We start from the raw sequence: 12,720 nt of genomic DNA, 5'->3' as shown, positions 1-12,720 counted from the left end.
AAGTCATTAATCAGGTTTGTCTGGCAGCAAGTGCCTTTATCCACAGAGTCATTTTGCTACTAGCCCATGCTGGGGACTTTTAAAGGGGCCAAGGGAAGTGTGTCACAGCCAAAGGCCAGAAGAAGAAGGAGAGGAAGAAGAAGAAGAAGAAGAAGAAGAAGAGGAAGAGGAAGAGGAAGAGGAAGAGGAAGAGGAGAAAAAGAAGAAAAAGAAGAAGAAAAAGAAGAAGAGAAGGAAGAGGAGGAAGAAGAAGAGGAGGAGGAGGAGGAGGAGGAGGAGGAGGAGGAGGAGGAGGAGGAGGAGCTTCAGGATCCTCTCTCCGTGCCCTTGGGAAGCATCGCCTCCTCTGCTTGCTTCACCAAATCTCTGGGAACCTGTCTGTCTAGACAGGGGGGCTGAGCCTGTGACAAAGCCCATCCATCCCACACTCTGATCCCAATCCCCAAACTGGATGAACAGCTGTCTGGCTTTGGAACTGAGAGCCTTCAACGGTTTGTTTTGGGTGAGTGACAAGCAGAAGCCAACAGTCAGCCTGTTTGCTCTGTGCCTGGTGACCCCAGAGGCTGAACAAGTCCAGAGAATGAAACCCAAACCAGGCTGCTTTTTAGAGCCTATGTTATAGGACATGGTAGATAGCAAGTGAGTGACACCAAGGGCTGAGGAGAGGGCTCTGTCAGCAAAGCCCTTGCCTTGTAAGCACAAGAGCCCGACGTCAGATCCACAGACTCCACGTTGAAGGCCAGACACAAGGCTCAAGCTTGTAATCTCAGCACTGAGAAGGTGGAGGCAGGAGCATGCCTGAGGCGTACTAGCCAGTTTAACCCACTTATTATGTGGAGTTCCAGCACAAAAAATGTAAAAGGCACTTTATGAATGACAGTCAAGGTTGTCATCTGGCTTCCATACACATGTACAGAGACATGCACACACAGGCACACAGAAAGTAGCGCTGGGCAGAAAAAGAAGGGGATGGTTTGAAGAAATATAAGTGGCCAGTCATAGGGGACCCACAAAAACTGGGGGCAGTGGAAGAGTTTATGGTGGGAGCAAAGGTCATCATCATGACCTTTGTAAAAAAAAAATATATATACATAAAAATTTTATATATAAATTATATAATTTTATATATAATTTCATGAGAGGGAGGAGCTCTCAGGACACACAAGAATACAAGGTTTCAACAGGGTTCACGCAGTGAGAACCAGCCTTCCTGTTTTGTGTAAGTGTGACTCCTGGCAACTCTATATTTCACACTGAAGAGTGAGCAGAAATGTGAGGTGTCCCTATATTGGGGTCCAGTGACTGTCATGCCTCTGCCTGAAGTTGGTATTTTACAGAGTTTTAGTCACCGTTCTAATTGTTACGACAAAAGCAACAGGAGGAAGGGTTTATCTAGGCTCATAGTTTGAGAGTACAGTCCATCATGGTGGAGAAGGCATAGCGGCAGGAGCTTGTGGCAGCTGGTCACACTGCATCCTCAGTCAGGAAGCAGAGAGGGCTGGTGCTCAGCTCACTTTCAGCTATTTATTTAGTTCAGAACCCCAGCCCATAGGACAGTAGCAACCACACACAGGGTACATCTTCTCTCTTCAGTTAACCAGGTCTTGAATGACCGTCATAGCTACACTCAGCAATGTTGCTGTTATGATTCTAAGTCCTGCCAAGTTGCTAATGAAGAAGAACTATCTTGCCTGTGTCTTCTGTGATGGCTGTATGTGAACAGCAGAACAAGGGTGTTTGAGGTCTCTGCTTACTCTTATTGATGGCGAGAATCCAGAAACAGATTGTCAAAGAGAAGTGGGGACCAAGTTAAGGCCTCAGAGTGCAAATGCTGCTGTCATTGGTGATAGGTCTGTGATAACATCCATAGTCTTACAGGAGTCAATAACATCCATAGCCTTACAGGAGTCAATAATATCCATAGCCTTACAGGAGTACAGTACATGCTACCATTGGTCTGCTTCCTTCATGTATCATGGGAGCCCCAGCTTCTCCTGGGATTCGACACTGAACATCTTCAATGATGGACAGATCATTCTTCTCAGAGAGAGCCTACTGAGGTGCCCATGCAAGAGTTCAAGAGGTCCTGGCCTCTGTGGCCCCAGACATAGGTGGCCCTTTTTTTTCTATAATACAACAACCCCAAGCCAAACTCCTTAGACCCAGCTTGACTTTTCCTCACCCCAAGCTCCACATACCACCACCACCAAGCTTCCAAGATTGTGGGCAACAGGCTGCACCTGGCCTTGTCTCTTTGCACCCAGGGGCAGGCTGCTGAGTCTCTGGCCCCTATTCTCTGGCTTTGAAATAGGAACAGTGACCATGGCCTTCTTGGGATCTGTGAGGTTAAGGGACACAGAGTTCAAAATGACATTGGGTTGGGACTGATATCTCAGGAACAAAGGCAATGCAAAGCAAGAGCTGGCCACACTCCTACACATAATATTCCTTTGCCTAAGAGTCTGTGCCCTCCCAGCCCTGGCCTGGATACCACAGAGATACCCACTGTTTATGGAATAAATACAAATGGGAACCATGCTTCAAAGAGGCAATACCTTCAAGAGTTGGTCAGTACGAGCATGAGGACCAGATCAAGAGCTCAAGAGGTAGGTGAGGTAGGCAGAGGGAGCTAAGACCCAGGGGAAAGGCTGAGCTGGAAGGCCATCTCCTTCATCTGGCTCCTAAGACACCTCCTTACTCGCCAACACACACCTCTAGTGATATCAATATTGCTTTGTCAAGCATATCATATTTTGCAAGTCCTCAGGAGAGCAAATGGTCACCTGCAGTGACTGGGCCCACCAGAGACCCATGGTCCCTTTCTTCTGATTTCAGTTTTAATACTGACTGGAAGAAGCCAGCAGAGGGTGTCCCTCCAGGTTGGCCCAAATTCTATGAACACTCACAGGTGCTTCCTGTCTCCACAGGAGTTAGCCTTGCCTTCAGCATCAAAACAGAGATCTGGAGGGGTCTCGAGGGATGGCTCAGAGGTTAGGAGAACTGATTGCTCTTCCAGGGGACAGGTTCAATTTCCAGTACCCACATGGCAGCTTACAACCGTGTGTAACTCCAATTCTAGGGGACCTGATGCCCTCATACAGATATACATGTAGGCAAAACACCGATGTGCATGAAATACAAATAAATTAATTTCAAAACAAAGCAAACAAACAGAAGCCCAGAGACCTGTTTTCCCCTTAGCCACTCAGGTCCCCATGCCAGCACTAGCCTGACCTTGAGGGACATGAAGGCAGTCAGGAAGGACCGGTCTCTTCCACACAGATAAGGACCCCAGAGTGAGACTTCTGCACTCGCCCTCCCTCCCTCCCCCCCCCCGCCCCCCCGCCCCACCTCCCCGCCCTCCTCCCCCCTCTCTCTCACACTGTCTTTGTGCTGTCTTCCCTCTCCTGGAAGAACTCAGGGCACCAGGGCCTGGAAGAGAAAGAAGAGGGCATAGAAATTGGGAGTGCTGATTCTGCCAGGGATGGCGCTAATGTGAGAGTCCAGGGGTGGAAATACATGCTTGGCAATTTCAGATGCCAACCTCCAAAGCACTGGGTGAAGGAGGCCACTAGAGATTCTGGCGTTTGCCCAGGCCAGCATCCTAAAGGGACCATGCTCATCCCTCCCTGGCATCCAGGCAGTCTGGGCCTCCCACAGGCTGAGGGGCCAGGGAGACCACCATCTTCACCCAGGTAGGAAGAATCCTGCTTCCCACACAGTCATTAGACTTCCCAACTCTGCCCTATACATATAATTACACTGCTTCCCACGCAGGGAAACAGAGGCAGAGGCCCGAGCTTCTCTGTTGCAACTGGGGCACAGTCCCGGTAATCTTATCTCACTGTCTGACTGGGTACAGGGTCACCCCAGTTGACCCAGGGAGTTCCCACATCCTTGGCGACTCGAATGGATGTCATCTGCTGTCTGCACAGAGGCCCTGCAGGCATTGAAAGGGCCAAGTTGAGTCCCAGGATTTGATACGTTGAATCTCATCTACAGGGCCCAGTAGTCAGACTGTAGTCAGACCCGGGATCCGAGCTGATAGTGAGAACTTTGGAAAAAAGCTGAAACAGAAGCTCTGCTTTTCAGGTAGATTGTGGATGTCTTGAAGGTCACTAGAGGTCACGAGCAAATTCCTTTGTCTTTAAACTCCTGTAGGGAACAAAGGAGACAGGTGGGGTGTGCCAGGCCTTTAAGAAAGGTGGTGTTTGCCTTTAATCCTAGCATTGAGGAGGCAGAGGCAGGCAGGCAGATCTCTGTGGGTTCGAGGCCAACCTGGTGTACAGAGCTAATTGCAGGACAGCCAGGGCTACACAAAGAAACCCTGTCTCAACAACAAGAGAAAGAGAGAAAGAGAGAGAGAGAGAGAGAGAGAGAGAGAGAGAGAGAGAGATGAACAGTGGCTGAGTGATGTAAAAATGACACTTAATTTACCTCTGTGTGTGTGAGCACACATGTGTGTGAGTGTGTGGTATGCATGTGTATAAGTGTGTGTACAGGAACACAATGGTCCTCTTATAGCTACTTTTTGGGTTTTTGTTGTTGTTGTTTTTCAAGAGAGGGTTTCTCTGTATAGCCCTGGCTGTCCTGGAACTCACTCTGTAGACCAGGCTGGCCTCGAACTCAGAAATCCACCTGCCTCTGCCTCCCAAGTGCTGGGATTAAAGGCATGCGCCACCACTGCCTGGCTTGTAGTTACTGTTTAAAGAGCAAAGGGATGGACTAAGGATGTAGCTCAGTTGGTAAACGCTTGCCTATCATGCATGGAACCCTGGATTAAATCTTCAGAACCACATAAACTGGGAGTTGAGGCTGGACCGGTGACTAGGGGTTAAGAGCATGTGGTGTCCTTGCAGAGGCCCTGAGTTTGGTTCCCAGCACCTATGTTGGGCAGCTCACAACCACTCCAGTCTCAGGGGGATCTGATGCCCTCTCTTACCAGGGCATTGAACTTCTGTGCATATACCTCCACACAGACAGATACACATACACATACATAAATAATAAAATAAATCTCTAAAAAAGAAACTGGAAGTGGTAGGTAGGAGCCTGTCATCTCAGCACAGGGGAGGTAGAGGCAGGAGGATTAGGGATTCAGTCATCCTTGGCTATATTTTGAAACCAGCCTGGGCTTCATGAGCTACATGAGACATCCCACAAGCAAACGAATAAAAAAAAAAAAAAAAACAAGAGAAGCATGTAAAATAACACGATTTAACCCAATAAGCCAAAATATTATTTAAATGTATATTCAGAGGAAACGGTTAAAGACCCATTCCCCTGGGTGCTCAATACATAGGTGACACATCCCTTGGTGTCTTGTCCCCGGGGGACCTTTATTCAATGTTTCCCCATTCACACTGGGCTCGTTCTGGAAGATCAGGAACCATAGGTCCACTCAGCATACTGGAGGCCCTGAGAATCGGGGCTCAGGCCAGAAAGTGTGCTCACCGCCATTCTCAATCCCAGCATCCCCCACAGGCCCTTTTGCTTTATTAGCCCGTTCTTCTTCAAGATTACACTGACCGGCCACCTCTACTTTGGCTCTGCCTCTCAGCCCTCTCCCTCCAGGGCTGCCAGAATCATGTCCTGCAGCCCAACATGGGATCCCAGCCTCAACACAGAGAGTCACCTGTGCTCCACGAAGCTCTCTCGATGGCAACAGATCTTCACAGACACTGCATCCCACAGTTTTGCTCAGTCGGAGGGGCTCCCATCTCCCATCGCCTTTCCAAGGCTTTCTTTGAACCTCATCTAGGTTCTCCCCAGATAGCTCTCCTATATGCCCCCCCCAAACCAAGCCAGATCACCTTCCCCAGCCCCAGACATTCCTTACTCTGCAGCATAGGTTTGCTGCACAGACCTCAGAGGGGGAATTACCTCTCCTGCCCTAGCCTGCACTTTCTGAGCTCTCTCTGAGGTGTGTCTGCTGGGAACCCTGCCTGTGATGTCTGTTGCCATTCTTAACTTGCTCTAAAGGAAATTAATATTCGAGGAGACAAATCCAGTGTCTGGTCCATGGACTCTTGATATTCAGACCACTGAGCTAAAATTATCAGCCAAGAAGTCTACAAACAAGAAAGGTTATCACCATTGGCCTTGGTTGCCCACCATAACCACATGTTAAGACCCTAGAGAGATGACTCAGTGGTTAAGAGTGCTGACTGCTCTCCCAGAGGTCCAGAGTTCGATTCCCAGGAACCACATGGTGGCTCACAACCATCTGTAATGGGATCTGATGCCCTCTTTGGGTGTGTTAGTGTACTCATATACATAAAATAAATAAATCTTAAAAGAAGAAGAAGGAGGAGAGGAGAAGGGGGAGGAGGGGGAGGAGGAATAAGAAGAGGAAGAAGAAGAAGAAAAAGAAGAAGAAAAAGAAGAAGACGACGACGACCTTACGGCTAATGACATCACACACTTTGGTTACCAGGTACAATCAACCTTGAACTGACCAGGAAATGCTCACCCAGCTAGCTAGTCTGCATAGCACCTTCAACTCTGATAGCTACCTTTCGCAGAAGGTGCTATGTAGGTTGTGAAGGAAAATCATCAAAGGTTTTATGTAGCCCTGGATCTGGGCAAGATGAACCCATTGGTGCAATAACGGCAAGTCTGTCTATGAAGTAACCAACTTCATAGACTGGATTCAGGCCTGCTTCACAGGGGGTAATTCATGTCTGTCACTGTAAACATGGTCCAAAGACATGGCCAGGGAAGCTCTAGGGAGAGACATATTGATAGTGATTTGCTAAATGCTCATGTCATCAAACTGCCTTCTGAATAGTTATTTTTATACCTATAGATTTGTGCCGCTACCACAGAGAAGCTTCTTCTTACGGTGGGCAGCAGTTAATGAAGAGATTCACTAGGGCTTCTATATCACCCTCCCCCAAGGCTCAGGGGACACCAAGAACAGGCCAAAAGCATGGAGGAGATGGAGGATGGGGAGGGAGCACTCGGAGCTCAGCAGCACGGAACCTAGATGACAGACACTGTAATTACAAAACTTGGCAGTGGTCCTGCTGTCTCTTTCTGGGGAAACTGTGCACTCACTGATGTTATAAGAGCCCAGACTGTGGGCTGGCAGAGACCTGCTCCTTCTAGATATTCCTGAAAGATAGCCCAACCTGAACTCTGGGATTTCACTGTCCTTTAGGCAAGGCATGTTGGGAACTTTTTTCTTCTTCTTCTTCTCCTGTGCATTCCATTGGGCACTTAAAATCTGAGGTGCCCTCAGCCTCCTGGCTTCATAAACCACATCAAAAGCCTTTTCGGGGATATTTCTCCTCTGTGAAACCCGAAGCCATCAGTGACCTGCTATTATGTGGGTAATTAGACCACTCCCTGGGCCCAGTGAATACACACACAGTCTGCCAAAGCTAGGAGGAAACAGGTGCCTCCCTAGGTAGGACACCAGTGACCCAGCTCCAACTCCCCACCCTAAGAAGAAAACCTTACTTCAAACTTCAGATGACTCCCGAGGCAGTTGGAACGGGGTCCGATCAGGTCTTCAAATGACTGAGCCTCTGGGTTCAGTCATTACTCTGCCAAAGCAACTCACTCCAGCAAGCGCTCACTCCACAGAAACAGCTCTGTGGTTATTAAACAGATGTTGTGCAGCAGTCCTCCTTTGGGACTGTCCAAATGCCACAGTCTGCCCCTGGAGACCAAACCCAGAGGACCCTATAATGCTCACTGGCCACCCGTCCCTCAGCTCCACTCAGATGTCTGTCGTTCTCCTAGGAGACATCCCAGCTAGTCTACACCAGCCGCTGTGGCTCTTCCTTCCAATCCTCAAGGTCAATGTATCTCCTCTTTGTTCCCACTGGACAGAGACTGTTTGTGTATGTGATGGCAGGAGCAACAGCAGCAATTCTGAGGGTAAGAGGGAAGTTAGCCCAGGCTATAGGTGGAAAAGGGCAGCTAACAGAAGAAACAAAGCCAAATCTGTCACAACATTTTCAGCTGTCGAGTAACTCAGCCCTGGAGCTTTCCTGACTGTGGCCTTGTAGTTCCAGCTAATACCTGGCCTGTTGCAGTGTGTCTAAGCATTGTTTGGACCTAATGGCCCAGGTAAGGTCCACCCAAAGAACTCTAAAAACATGGACACAGGAAGAGTCCCAGCCCTTTGCCTCCCAGGCTCACACCAAAATGCTTCAGCAAAGGGGCAGAGGAAAGAGAGGCAAAGAAATGCCCTGGGTGAGCAACCAGAGCCATGCATGGGGCATTGGAAGTCCAGAGACTGGACTCAGGCTGCCTTTCTCTGAAGAACAGTCTACAAAACAGGAAGTGTCACCTTTGCAGCATAAAAGCATCCCAACAGGAAGCATAGCCAAAAGCTGGAGAAGAGCCCAGTATCCATGGATTTTTAAACCCATGAGCCAGGGAACCAGCCCCTTCCATAATTGAGCCTTAGCTAGTGCCTCTGAATGGCGCTGATCTGAACACCAGTTCCCCAGTAATGTTAGGATCATCAGGCTGGGTGGTGGTGGCACACGCCTTTAATCTCAGCACTTGGGAGGCAGAGACAGGAGGATCTCTGTGAGTTTGAGGGCAGCCTGGTCTACAGGGTAAGTTCCAGGACAGTCAGAATTGCACAGTGAGATCTTGTCTTGAAAAACCGAAAGCCAAACCAAACCAAGCAAAACAAAAAACAAAACAAAACAAAACAAGAACCGAACAATCAAAAAACCCAACAGCATTGGATTGTTTCCTGAGAGTTATTATGGTGGAGTGTGGTGGCTGAAGCCTTCCATCCCCAGGTTGGTTTTGGTCCGTGTTTTTATCACAGCGACTAGGATGATGGACAGGTTATTATAATTGGACAAGGTTATTATGGTCGACCGAGAGCCACCTGCTGACATCCCTCGCACAGCAGGGTTTCATTTCTTGTTACTATGATTAAAAACCCGACAAGAAGTGAATTAGAGCGGAAGGATTTCTCTTGGCTCTTGTTCTGAGCACATCCGGCTACCATGCTGGTGGGATCAACAAGGTGCCGAGACTTCTCATATACTGACATTGATTTAGGAACAGGAAGTAGAGGGACAACCGGAACATCCCCCCACCCCCACCCGACCTCCCGATACCCCACCCCACTCCACCCCACCTCACCCCACCCACCTCCCTATACCCTAACCCACCCCACCTCCCTACCCTATCCCACCCACCTCCCAACCCCTGCCACCATCTCAGAGAGCCAAACAGAATCCCCGGACCCCGCCCCCCATGTAACCCTTGAGGCCACGCCCACGAGACGTAGCCTCCTGAAGAGTCTGTACCTTCTCAGAACAGCGTCGCCAGCAAGAGCATGGAGGAGAAGGGGGAGGGGGATGCGAGCTGGCATCAGCACCCATCCCTCTCTGTCTCCTGAGTGTCCCTGTGAAGAACAGCCTCAACCTCCGGCTGCCGTGCCTTTCCCTCCACAATGGACTGCATCCCCTGGGTGTGCAGCAGAACAAACCCTTTCTCCTTGAGTCAGGTGTTTTGTCGAAGCATCAAGAAGAACAAGTGGTATATCTAGAACATTAGCATAACCACAGCCCTGTTTTCAGCACCGAAGATACAAATATGGCTGACATGTTCCCTGGGGCAGATAAGCCACATCTCAGGTCTCTGGGTCCTTGGGCGAGGTTGAAAACCCCGCCCCCGTCACCCTACACACACACACACACACACACACACACACACACATACACACACACACTGGAGGATAAAGTCCCTAAGTAGCTTCTTCTGTCACCAAGAAACCCAGATCCACTCACAAGACCTAAGAAGGTACTAAGAAGTACGCATTGCTTGATTCCACATGCCAGTGACAGAGGCCTCTACCTAAAGGTGATGACCAGGCAGGTGCCCATTAGCCCAGCCCCAGGTGCTTACTTGACTGGCTGACTGGGGATGACAGCTGGCCCACTGATACCTAGTGCTGCTGGCTGTCACATCTGAGGTTCTTCTCCTAGGACAGTAGGCATCTTGGCCCCCATCTCCAGGGTTAGGTGACAGCTAACTGCCCAGACTTGCTAGGCAAGTCCTGGCTCACTCCTCTCAGTCCCAGCAAACTCAGTTGCCTCAATGGACTGGAGGGGATCTGGCATGAATCTCTCACTCCGAAGACAGCAGCTGCAGAATCCACAGAACTTGCCCTCCCCCATCCTCTGCCCTTTGACTCTGATGCCCATTGGGCTTCTGTGCTGGGCCCTGAACAATTACAGTGGAGGGCCAGCTTCAAGGTCTGCCCAGTATGTTAGCCATCAGGATGGCAGGGCTACCATCAGCTCCAGAATTTCAGCTTCCTGATCTGATCTGGGGGACAGGGTGACAAAAGCATTGGGGCAGAGAGGAAGGGGGTCAGGGAGATGGTTCCATGGGTAAAAGAGCTTGCTATGGAAGCATAAGGACCTGGGTTCAAATCTCCCAGACCTATTTCAGCCAAACATGGTGGAGTATCTACCATCCAGCTGTCCCACAGTGAGATAGGAGGCAGAAAGTAGAATTCCCAGAAGCTCTAGGGGCAGTGAGCCTAGTATACACAGAGGCAAAACAAAAGACCCTGCACCCCACCCCAACCCCACCCTGTCTCATATTAAGTGGAAGACAAAGACTTCTGACTTCCGTGTACACAAGGCTAGCTTCCTGGCTATCTGAATAGCCCAACCTACAACAGTCAGTCATGTTTTGACCTCAGGTCCAGATGGCACCCAGCCTTATTCTCACCTGAGCTCTTCCTCTGTCACCCCCCTCCCCCCAACCCAGGCATAGGAGCCAGTGAATTGGAAGGATTGGAGCCAGATAGAAGCATACATCTCTCCAGAGCCCGGAGACCTCTGCCTTTCACTCAGAAAATAATCACAGGCCCACTCAAACCTGCCTACCCAACGAGGCCTAAGAGTCTCCTGTGCTGCTTAGATTTTTGTCAATTAGATACAAGCTAGGGTCATCTTGGAAGAGTGACCTAGGGTCATCCACTGGATTGTAGGCAAGTCTAGGGACCATTTTCTTCTTGATTGATGTGGGGGCCCAGCCCATTGTAGGCAGTGCTATCCCTAGGCAGATGTAAGCCAAAGCTGGGCGAGGTGACACATGACTTTAGTCCCAGCACTCAGGAGATAGAGGCAAGTAGATCTCTGTGAGTTCAAAGTCAGCCTGATCTACAGAGGCTACCTGGACAGCCACGGCTACTTAGAGAAACCCTGTCTGGGTGGGGGATGCGGGGAGCAAGATGAGCATGGCCTGGGGTTCAAGCCAGTAAGCAGTATTCCTTCAGGGTCTCTGCTTCAATCCCTGCCTTCAGGTTCCTGCCTTCCCTTCATGATGGGCTGCAAGGCGAAGGAAACCCGCTTTCCTCCCCAGGTTGCTTTTGGTCACGGTGTTGATCCAGCGGCAGACAACAAAGTAAGCCAGAATCTCCCAATGGCCTCTGCTCTGTGGCCAGTCGTGATTCACTCTTCCCTTGATTAGCGTCCAGTCTGATTTCTTTGAACACCCAGACACTGATCAGGCTCTAGACCAGCCATTCTCAACCTGTGACACCTTCAGGGGGTCATGTATCAGACATCCTGCGCATCAGATGCTTACCTTACCATTCATAACAGTAGCCAAGTCACAGCTACGAAGTAGCGACAAGATAATTTTATGGTCAGGGAGGTTATCACACCACAAGCGACTGTATTAAAGGGTCACAGCCTTAGGAAAGTTGAGAACTGCTGTTCTAGACGCAGCCCTGACCAGCAGGCTGACTCTTTCTCTCAAGTCTGTGTGGCTTTCCCTCACACGATGCTCTATCAGACGCCCCCTTTGGCTCTGATGCTGTTCCGAACTGTCCTGCCTAGGTCTGCAGCTGCCTCAATCCATTCCCTTCAGCACCCTGGGCCTTTCCACTCTCCCCACTCTCCCAGCATTGAAGATCCACTAGGTTGTTCTCCATGCTGACACGCTTAGGCCCACCCTCTACCTCCTTCTGGAGGCCATGTTGTGGGATGGCAGAACTTTCTTCCCTAAAGCATCTTCATGCGGTTCTTCCTGCTCCCCCCAACCCCATCCCAGAGAAGAACAGAGAACGACCCATCAGCAAACCAATGGGATACCCCAAGAATGTGACAAAAGAATACAGAGGTGAGACTGCAGGTCCCAAGGATCTGCAGGCAGAGGAACAAGTCAGCAGCCTTGAGTGCAAGACCAGGCCTTGAAGGGTATCTACTTCACCCTACACCACAGAAGCATGGGTCCCCAGGGGGCTGGCCCACAACAGATGACACATGCCTGCTGGAGTGACTGAATCTTCCCAGGGAAGGGATCTCCACTACCCAAGCAAGCCACAAGAGCCTCCCAGGTTTCCTTTGTTCAAGTAGGGCACAATGCACTTAGGGTCCCATGCTGGGCCTTCTGTTCTATTCTGGATCACAGAGATAAGTCTGGCTCCCAAGTTGCCCTATGGATGAAGGCTGGCCTCAGGAACCATTGAATTACTTGTGAGGCTGAACTGGATCTGTGTCGGTAAGGCCAGGAGGCTCTGCAGTTAATACAGTTGCCAGGAGCATCCAGAGAGCTGCTCTGGGGACCTTGCTTTGTCTCTCACTCTGCAGCCCAGGGAAGAGCTGCAGCTCCTTTTCCCTGGCTACACACACACACACACACCAGAAAGAGGAAGCTCCTTTTCCCTGGCTATACACACACACACACACACACACACACACACACACACACACACACACA

The sequence above is a fragment of the Grammomys surdaster genome, unplaced genomic scaffold (genome assembly GCF_004785775.1).
Source record: "Grammomys surdaster isolate TR1022 unplaced genomic scaffold, NIH_TR_1.0 166, whole genome shotgun sequence".
In the NCBI taxonomy this organism is placed as follows: domain Eukaryota; kingdom Metazoa; phylum Chordata; class Mammalia; order Rodentia; family Muridae; genus Grammomys; species Grammomys surdaster.
Note: the sequence above shows the minus strand (reverse complement) of the source record.